Source organism: Colobus angolensis, unplaced genomic scaffold (genome assembly GCF_000951035.1).
Source record: "Colobus angolensis palliatus isolate OR3802 unplaced genomic scaffold, Cang.pa_1.0 Scaffold255, whole genome shotgun sequence".
Taxonomy (NCBI): domain Eukaryota; kingdom Metazoa; phylum Chordata; class Mammalia; order Primates; family Cercopithecidae; genus Colobus; species Colobus angolensis.
Window position 1 is genome coordinate 4,269,035 of NW_012115766.1, and position 9,237 is coordinate 4,278,271.

The following is a 9,237-nucleotide window of genomic DNA, read 5'->3' on the forward strand; positions in this document are numbered from 1 at the left end:
GTTAATTCCAAGTGGGCATAAGAGCCAAGTGGGGCAGGGGGGCCCTCAAGGCTGGCCAGTGAGGCTCTGTGTCCCCTATCTTTCTTTAAATACGAGTAGCTTCATTTTTATCTGATTTTTCTATTTGGGTTTGGGGTAGGATGTAGTTTGGATGCTGAGACCAACCTCGGTTGGAGACCCTAACCCAGCAGCGCTAGAGGAATTAAAGAAACACACACGGAAATATAGAGTGTGGAGTGGGAAATCGGGGCTGACAGCCTTCAGAGCTGAGAGCCCCAAACAGAGATTTACCCACATATTTATTGACAGCAAGCCAGTGATAAGCATTGTTTTTATAGATTGTAGATTAACTAAAAGCATTCCTTACGGGAAATAGAGGGATGGGTCTGGCTAGCTATCTGCAGCAGGAGCGTGTCCTTAAGGCACAGATCACACGTGATAATGTTTGTGGTTTAGGAACACCTTTAAGGGGTTTTCCGTCCTGGGCGGGCCAGGTGTTCCTTGCCCTCATTCCGGTAAACCAGCGACCTTCAACGTGGGCATCATGGCCATCACGAACATAGCACAGTGCTGCAGGGATTTGGTTTATGGCCAGATGTGGGGGCCTGTTCCCAACATTTGGGAAAAAGAGTTCCGCTATAAAATACTTTAAACTAATTGCTCTGGCCATTTCTCCATTAAACTAAAAATGTTTACTGAGTATGGAGGCGTCATCATTATCATTGCTATTTTATTACAAAAAATAGAGCTAAAACTCTTCAGTGGAGGGAAAGTGTGTGTGTGTGTGTGTGTGTGTGTGTGTAATGACCCTCACCTGACTTGTCTCCCACTCTCTCACATTCTTACAGTCATTTGAGGCCATTCATATAGTTAATTCTGAGACTATGGCTATATTAGGAATGCAGACATACCTAGGCTCAGCAGCCCACACTGAGATCTTAATCAGAAGGACTTCTAGGGGATATAGCCAGTGATCTTTGCCACATGTAAGCAACTTTGAGCAGCCTGCCTTGAAATAAGAATTAAGGAGGAAGGAGGGGCTGCCCATAAGCTTCAAGCTCTGGGGGAGGATTAGGCTATAAGTAAGCACCTTGTTTATGAGGCTGCTACAGCCTTGTCAATGTCAGAAATGAAGGTGCAGAATTACCAGGTGCACCTTCCCAAAGACAGTGGGTAAAATTAGCTGCCGGCCAGCAGGGAAGTGGGAGGACATTCTGCACAGGCCAGAAGCCACTGTGTGTTGGGGTGTGTGAGTCTTGAGCACCCTTTTCTTTCCTTCCCTGTTTAGGTGCTTAATTAGTAGAATGATTTGAATTAGAGTGAGTTCATTCTGCATTCTTCCCCCCTCCACCGTCCCAGCCAGATGTGTTTCTGCTGTCTTGACAGACTATTTTAGAACACCTTCCGGTGTTACCTGACACTGGGGCTGGGCGTTGACATCTGAGTGAATAGCCTAAGTCAGAGTCTTCTGCTTCTTGGGCTGGGCAGTGCATTATCAAGGTGTGAGGGGAAGCCCTTGGGTGGTGTTGGGGCACAAGTCCTGAACCCTGTCTGAATCAGGGGAATTGACGGCTTACTGGGCACTGCCATGATGTCACCTTTTCCTGTCGAAGAGAATCAGGCCAGGTGGTAACATAGATGCCACATCTCCCGGAGGCCTTTCGGTCTTGGCCATGCTTGTTGTTTGGTTTATCACATTCTGTCTTCTCTGTTCTGTTCTGTTCCCTGCGCTTCCTCAGCCTCTGCAAGGAGAGAGGGCACATAGTAGGGGAATAATAGGTAGTTGTTGCATGGATAGATCATTGTGAACAGTTACTTGCTTGCTTCTTTCTTTCCATACTGTGCACTCTGAGGGCAGGGACGATGTATGATCTCATCTTTATAGCTCCCGTAACTCCCTACAACCATGGCCCAAGGAAGATCACCCAATTTTTAAAAAATGAAGTCACAGCTATTTAATATATGGCATTTTTCCAGGAGGAGGAAATTACTTTCAAATCATTCAGCCTCCGTTAAATGAAATAGTTTCAGGCAAAGTCGTGCTTATCCCCACCACTGAAGCAATGTATTAAAGAAAGTTGCTGCTCTTGTTCTTAGACCCACAAGGATTCAGTGAGCAAATGAACGCCAGTTCACTCGTTATCACACGGGAGTGTTTGGACCATGGGTTAGTCATCTATATCTCTGGCTTAAAACAGCACACATCTTATTTTCTCAATGTTTCTGTGGGCCAGGAATCAGAGCAGGAGTTGGGCCAGGAATCAGAGCAGGAGTCAGGGCTGAGCTGGGGCCTGTACTTGGGGTCTCACCGGGCTACAGTCTGGATGCTGGCCTGGGCTTGGTTTTCATCTGGAGGCTTGACTAGAGAAGTGTCCTCTTCCACGTTCCCTCAGGTTGTTGGCTGAATTCATATTCTCTAGCTGTAGGACTGATTCGTGGCCTCTTTTTGGCTGACATGGAGGCTGCTGTCGGCTCTGAGAGGCCACTCGCGGTTCCTAGCAGCTGCCTGCATCTCCCAGAAGCCACCTGCAGTTGGTTGTCATGTGAGCTTCCCCAGTATGGCTGCTTGCCTCACCCAGCCAGCCCAACACAGGTCAGCTTTCTTTACTCCTTGGAAGGGGGAGTTGAAAAGTGGTTTCCATCTGCTGTCTATTTTTATAAGAAATTATTTTGCTCCTTGCTTTTTTTTCTACATTTGTCCCTGATTTTAAACCTTCTGCAGGGTCCCAGCCCAACAGGACCCATTTACCCTTGCAGCCCTGAGCCATCACTGGCCCTGCTGGCTGGTGGGTGGTTCCGGAGTGCCCAGCCCTACTTTAGGAGCGAGGTGGGTTAAATGGCTTTTTGTGAGCTGCCTTGGAACTTAACTGCAGCTTTGTCATGTTGTTTCTATAGGAAAATGTGGTCCTGGGTCTCAGATGACTGGCATGTCAATGAACTTTTAGCAGGCAAGAGGTCCTTACAGTAGGTTTTTCTGTGGCCGTGGGGACTGTAGAGAATATTATTTGGGGCATATGTTAAAATGTCTCTTTTCAGCCTTTAAGAACTCCTTAAAAAACAATAGAAGTGGCTGTGCATGGTCGCTCACACCTGTAATCCCAGGACTTTGTGAGGCTGAGGTGGGTGGATCACTTGGGGTCATTCCAGACCAGCTTGACCAACATGGTGAAACCCCATCTCTACTAAAAATACAAACATTAACTGGATGTGGGGATGCGCACCTGTAGTCCCAGCCACTCAGAAGGCTGAGATGGGAGGATTGCTTGAACCCAGGAGGCGGAGGCTTCAGTGAGCTGAGGTGGTGCCCCTGCACGCCAGCCTGGGCGACAGAGCGAGACTCTGTCTCAAAAAACAAAGAAACAATAGATGTAAGCTGTGCTCTCCTTTTCTCCTGATTCTGTGAAATGTAGAGTCTGACTGTCACAAAGCCGTAACCAAAAAAGGAAGAATTTTGATTATACACGGTCTGGAACATTTGAGTTGAACGTTGGCATATTGAGGGGCTGACTCCAGGGTCAAGTTGGGGTGGCACTCCAGAGTGACAGTGTGTGGTCATGGTGTTGGTCTGGCGCCTTTGATGAAAGCAATGCAGGTGGCACTGCCAGTGACGGATGATAAAATACGGACCACGTAGTGTGCTGAGAGGGCCGCTCCACCCTTCACCCCCTCTGGCACTCTCATGTGGTGGGAAGGAATGGAGCTGGCTTCCTCCTGGTCCATGGGCACTGTTTTCTCCCGGTCTTTGATCGTTCAGGCGAGCATGCGGACAATTGGCCATTTGTTTCCAGATACCTGAAAGGAATTGCAGGTAAATTGAATCACATTCTCCTCTCTGCTAGAGGCTATTCTCTCAGTGCCCACTAGCACGTTCGCTCCACATAAAGAGAAGGCCTCGTCATTTGAAAAGTACAACCAGTACTTGTTGAAGACTGAAGACAGGCAAGGTAGTCAGCCAGGCCAAGAGGCTGTGACATTCTTTTGAGATTAGAAGTCAGATTAAAAGTGTGTTGCTTCTGGAGTGAGTGTCTGAAATTCTGGCCACCAGTGAAAAAGTGTGGTTGTGAGTGCGGCAGGAAGGCCTGCCATAAAATGTGGCATTTCCTGGTGGGAATTACTGGTGAATGACATGAACGGCGTAGATAATCCCCATGGTAACTACGGGCGTGTGTTTTATGTGTGTGTCAGGGCTTGTTGCAAATAAAACAGGGACCGGGGAACAGATAGATCAATAGGAAAGGTCACAGCATGTGCTTACGCAAAGGTGTTCTGTGAGATGGATTAAAATATTGTGCTGTAAGGCGAGCATATTGATTTGCTACCGAAAAGGAGAAGGCTGGACCTCGAGAAGTTGGAAGTCCTCATGCTCTGTTTTTCCCCCCTCAGTGTTTCTTACACAGACCAGATTAGTCCGCCCAAGATCATGTTTTGTGGACGCTCTTCCTTTGCTTTAAAAATCTGCGTCTAAATAAAGGTGTAAATCCCTTAGCTGACCACTGAAGACCCCTAAAACGGCCACCCTGCCCTGCCCCAAGTCACAGATCACAGACCAGCCTGCCAGCCTCACCCAGTGACTGACATGCCACCTGTTGTCCGGCGGGCATGGGTTCCATCTCCCCAGTGAGGTTGTTACCTGTCGAAAGGTAAGGAAGGAGTGAACCACAGAATTCACTTGTGCTCCTTCCAGTGTACAGCTCCTAAACGCATGTGCCTAACGTTTTAGACAGCCGCCAGCTTTTGAATAGCCTGTGAACTATGCCTAAGTCTGTTCCTTGGTGCTCACATCGCTTTTCTGGTAGAGGCTATAGTATGAGAGAGGGTTGCTTTTCAGTCTGACTTTCTATTGATTTAGACTTAGGCCCCAAGAAGTGTCTCAGGACCCCGCCAGGAGACTTTAAGGACAGGTCTGCCTGTTACACATCTTTGACTCTTGGCTGTTTTTCTAGGTCATATATGGTTGAATATTGAAAGCTTCATAGGGCTCAACCTAATCCCATATAAAAGACCCTTTAACTAGTTAACATGTGGCTGTCACTTACAGCATTTTGGGGCGTCCTGGCGCTGGGATTGGGGTGTGGGGTACTTGGTGCAGGTAGTGGAGTTTCCTCAGTGTTTTTTGTGTCAGCCCCAGACGAAGTCCTTTGTTTTTACATTTAATTTTGGAAATTTCCAAACATGCACAAATGTAAAGGGAAAAGCATAATGAAGCCCCATGTACCCGCTTATCAGCATCTCCTAGACAGACTTGAGGTGGGCTTGGCTTGTCCTGGGACCCTCATGCCTGCCTTTGCTCTCCCTCTTTGTTGATTTCATTAAAAGAGATTTTCTTTCCCTTAATTCAGAAGCAGTACATACTCATTATTTAAAAATTGTCAAAATATGGAAGGCACCATTCATAATCTTCTGTCTGGAGACAAATGCCTCACTTCTTCCTGCACTACGATTCTTTGTATACACTTATTTTTATGTTATTTTTTTTTTTTTAAGGACTGCTATAATGTTATTTTGACACTTTTTCCCTACTTTTATCAGGGACATCATATCTCCAACGTAATATGTAATCTGCTTTATCTGCCACTTCCTTCCACATACCCCTTCCAGGCCTCTGCTATCTGTATCCTTTCCACAACTTTCCGCCGAAGCCCCGGTTGGGTCCTGCAGCCAAAATTACCCACTTTTCCTCAGTCCCAGATAAGGTTCCTGTTACCTCACAGCCAGCAGGTCTTGGCTAGCAGCTGGCTGGATGGGAAGTGGATGGATTACGCTGATTCACTCCATTGCATGAATAATAATGGGCTTCATTTTTACAGGGGTGTCACATTCAAGAAGAGGTTGTCACTTAAGTCATGACTCTTTTATGTTTGTAGGATTTCAGACAGGGTAACAAATAAAGTAAGAATCATCAGGCAGCAGGGAGAATGAGCTTGGTCAAAGTTGAGTCAGTTTGGCACCTGGCGGGCCATAGGGTTTCAGGAATTAGGTGACCTGGGTTCAAATCCTGGCTCCACTATTACAAGTTACGTGATGGCAGGCAATATAATCCGCCAGCTACCCTCCGTGCTCTTATTCTTGCAAGAGAACTAGCAATTGTGACTTGATTGCTTCCTTGTGAGGATTTACTGCAGCAGCACATCTATGCATGTGCGTGACGTGGAGCTGCTGTTGTATCATGTTGGCTGTTTCTAGCCGGCCCCGCTCACTGTGAGGCTGTTCCTGGGCTGTGCCCCATTGTTCATAGCTTTTCTTTGTCTCCCCTTGAGCCAGTGAATTTTCTAGGAGTTCCAAGTTTTTTCACAAAAAATGTTGCTTGTGATGGTGGGGAGACTGGGGGAGAAGTGAACATTTCCAGGAGTTTATGGATGAAGGTGTTCCCAGGCCTGTGTGTGAATTGGTGGACTGCCTGGGTTTATCAAAGGTTTGTTGAGTGAATCAATGAGTGAGTAGGAAAATACCAGTCTGTGAATGTCCAGTGAAAATTCAGTTAAGTTGGCATGGAAACCTCTGCTTTGCTCTCGTTTGCAATGCTGATTCTCCTTGTGCTTTTTGGAAGAGGAAATATTTAGAAGGAGGGAAAGAAAACTAATTTAACTCCCAGGATACCTTAGAGGCTCAGAAAATTAAAGTGCCAGTGTTCTAATCTTGGGGGAGCTTTGTTTAAAACATTTCTTTTTACATAAATGAACAAATTTGTTTAAAGAACAGATTTCTTCTTGAGATGTGAGAGCCGGTTCCATAGCCATTCCCAAGGCCCAAATGCAGCGCACACAGACGTAAAGCTTGTTTCATGGAAGCTCCCGCTGTGTCGGGCCAGCTCCCTGGTTGGTTCTGGCTCACTGATGCTGCACCTGGGAGGCCGCGGAGAGTCTCCCCGAGGACCTGCCCACAGGGTGTGCAGACTGATGTTTTCTTTCCATGCTGCCCAAGTGTGGTGAAAAGGCACGTGTCAGAGGAGCCCTGGCTCCAATAGGCTAGGCTAGGATACCTGTTTTGTTGTAACACACATGCACGCAGGGCGTGGGCGTCTCTCCCGATGAAGCACCGCCTTCCCGAGTGATGGAAACACATTGAGAGACATCAGCTCTCCACTCATCCTGCTGGCTTCAGGAGGAAACGCTTTTCGGGTGTTCTCTGGATTTTGTGAAGATGTCCTTGATAAGCTTTTCCACCGGCTTCTCGTTTTTTCAAGTCAGTCTTTGGTTTGGGTAAACAGAATTGGGAGACTGGAGCTGAGGTGGAGTGGGTGGTGCTCACAGTGCCTGTGGCAAAGCTTCCATGAAGGGAGATCCTGGTGACGGGAACCTCGGGCTGATGGGGATTGTCTGCCCTCCGCTTCTGTGAGGCAGAGACAGTGACCAACAGATTGTAATTGGGATTTAAAAGAAAATGTTATTATGAGGCAGTAATAGCTACTAATGGGGCGATGCTGATGGTTCTTTGCATTTGAAGAGCAGCGAGCTCTGTTTTCTGGGTGTTTCCTAGTGCATTGCCTCAGGTGAGCCTCACAGCACCTTGCAGTGGCAGGACCGTCCCATCCTCATTTTACACATGTAGAAACAGAGACGCTGACACTGTGCCTTGTTGAACACAATGCATTTGGGCCTATGGAAACCTGGACAGGAAGAGTGGTGCGGACCTGAGCTGGTCCCCACAGTGGCGTGGGGGCGATGGTCTGATGGGGGTGAAGGGGGTGGGGAGAGGGCGCAGACAGAGGTTACCTGTGAGGAGACGGGCTTGGAGAGGGCTTCCTAGGCAAGATTGTTGCTTTAGGTTTTAATCTGTAACTAGTATCTTTTTACATTTATATTCATTTAGAGAAACACATGTATTCCTTGGTGAATGAAACCATTCAGTATTCAGCTAATAAGATCTCCTTTGATAGAAAGACCCTCACAAGTTGTTGATGGTCATGGTGATGATTACCTGAGACAAAAGTGAGTGTCCCGTTAGCTTCCTGAATTTCAGGTCATTGGTAGTTACTGAGTGCTGCGTGTGCTGTGGTCCTGTCAATCCTATTTGGTGCCTGCTAGGTGCCAGGGGCGTAGAAGGATGATCGGGATGCAGCCCTTGCCCTGGGGGAGCATCATGAGGGGGCCGAGTTGAGTCAGTGAGAAGAGCTTGCCTCCCCTCCGATGAGGCGTGTGTGGTGTCGCCTGTGCCCCCTCCGCCAGGCCACGGTGCCATCTGTGCCCTCTTCTGTATTTATACCCTCTCCCCACTGCCCTTACCGCCATGCCATTTCCCAGAATTTGTTGATCCAATTCAGAGGGCAGTTCAAGGCTTTGGAGGCAGTGAGGCTTGAGCCCCAGCTGCACCTTTCATTAGTCAAATGCCCTTGGGGACGTTCCTTGGGAGAATACTATAGAAGTTATTTTATTTGTGGTGGGGCCGGGCATCATTACTTAAAAAAAAATCTCACAAGATGATTGTAATGTGCAACCAGGGTTGAGAATTACTGAGTTGTAATCAAGCCTGCATCTCCTTGTCTCTAGAATGCAAGGTATTGCCTACCTGATAAGGGGGCGAAAAGATGAAGTAAACTATGTAAAGGACTTTCATTTGGCCATTGCCCCAGGATGTTAGGTGTTTTTAGTCATTACTGTTGTTTTCTCATTGAAAACGTGACATGTCGTTCTAGACTACACAGCAAACGATGGAAAAGAAGAAAATAACAACAAAAACATACCTATAATCTCAGTTAATATTTTAGGATTTTACAGCCACATACGTACTCATTGGGATTATATTATGTTCTTTTGGACTTGATGTTTTCTCATGACATTAAAAGTTGAAAACGGTTTACTGACTGCAAACCATTTCAGCAACAGATTCACGCTGTAAAGATCTCACTGGGCTCCTTCCTGGGACAGCATTGTCCACCTTCGGCCTGTGGGTTGTTAGTTTATTTGTTTGGGCCTCTTCACGGTGTGAGTGGTAGGACCCGGCGCTCCTTAGTTGCTTTTACCTGGCTGATGCCCGATGCTGTGCGTGTGGTCTTTGCCATGCCTGCTTTGGGGCCTCTCTTGGCAGTTGTTCGTTGGCTGGGCAACTTCCCCACTGTGCCTGGAAGCTGTCCTGCAGTTGGTGGCTGCTCAGCCCAGGGAATGGCACCTGCGGTAGAGCCTTGTGTCGTCTCCTCCCCACATGACCCCCACTCACCCACTCCATCCTCCCGTGGAACCTTTGATCCCTGCCTCCTCCCACCCCCTCCCTCCTCCTGCAGAAGTTCTGATTCCTGCCTCC

At 47.6% G+C, this 9,237-nt stretch overlaps 1 protein-coding gene across 1 annotated transcript in view; it reads left to right on the plus strand.

The window, feature by feature from the left end:
- Positions 1–9,237, plus strand: part of SLC7A1 (solute carrier family 7 (cationic amino acid transporter, y+ system), member 1) — an 85,152-nt gene that overhangs the window by 41,035 nt on the left and 34,880 nt on the right. The gene's annotated exons all lie outside the window — the stretch shown is intronic.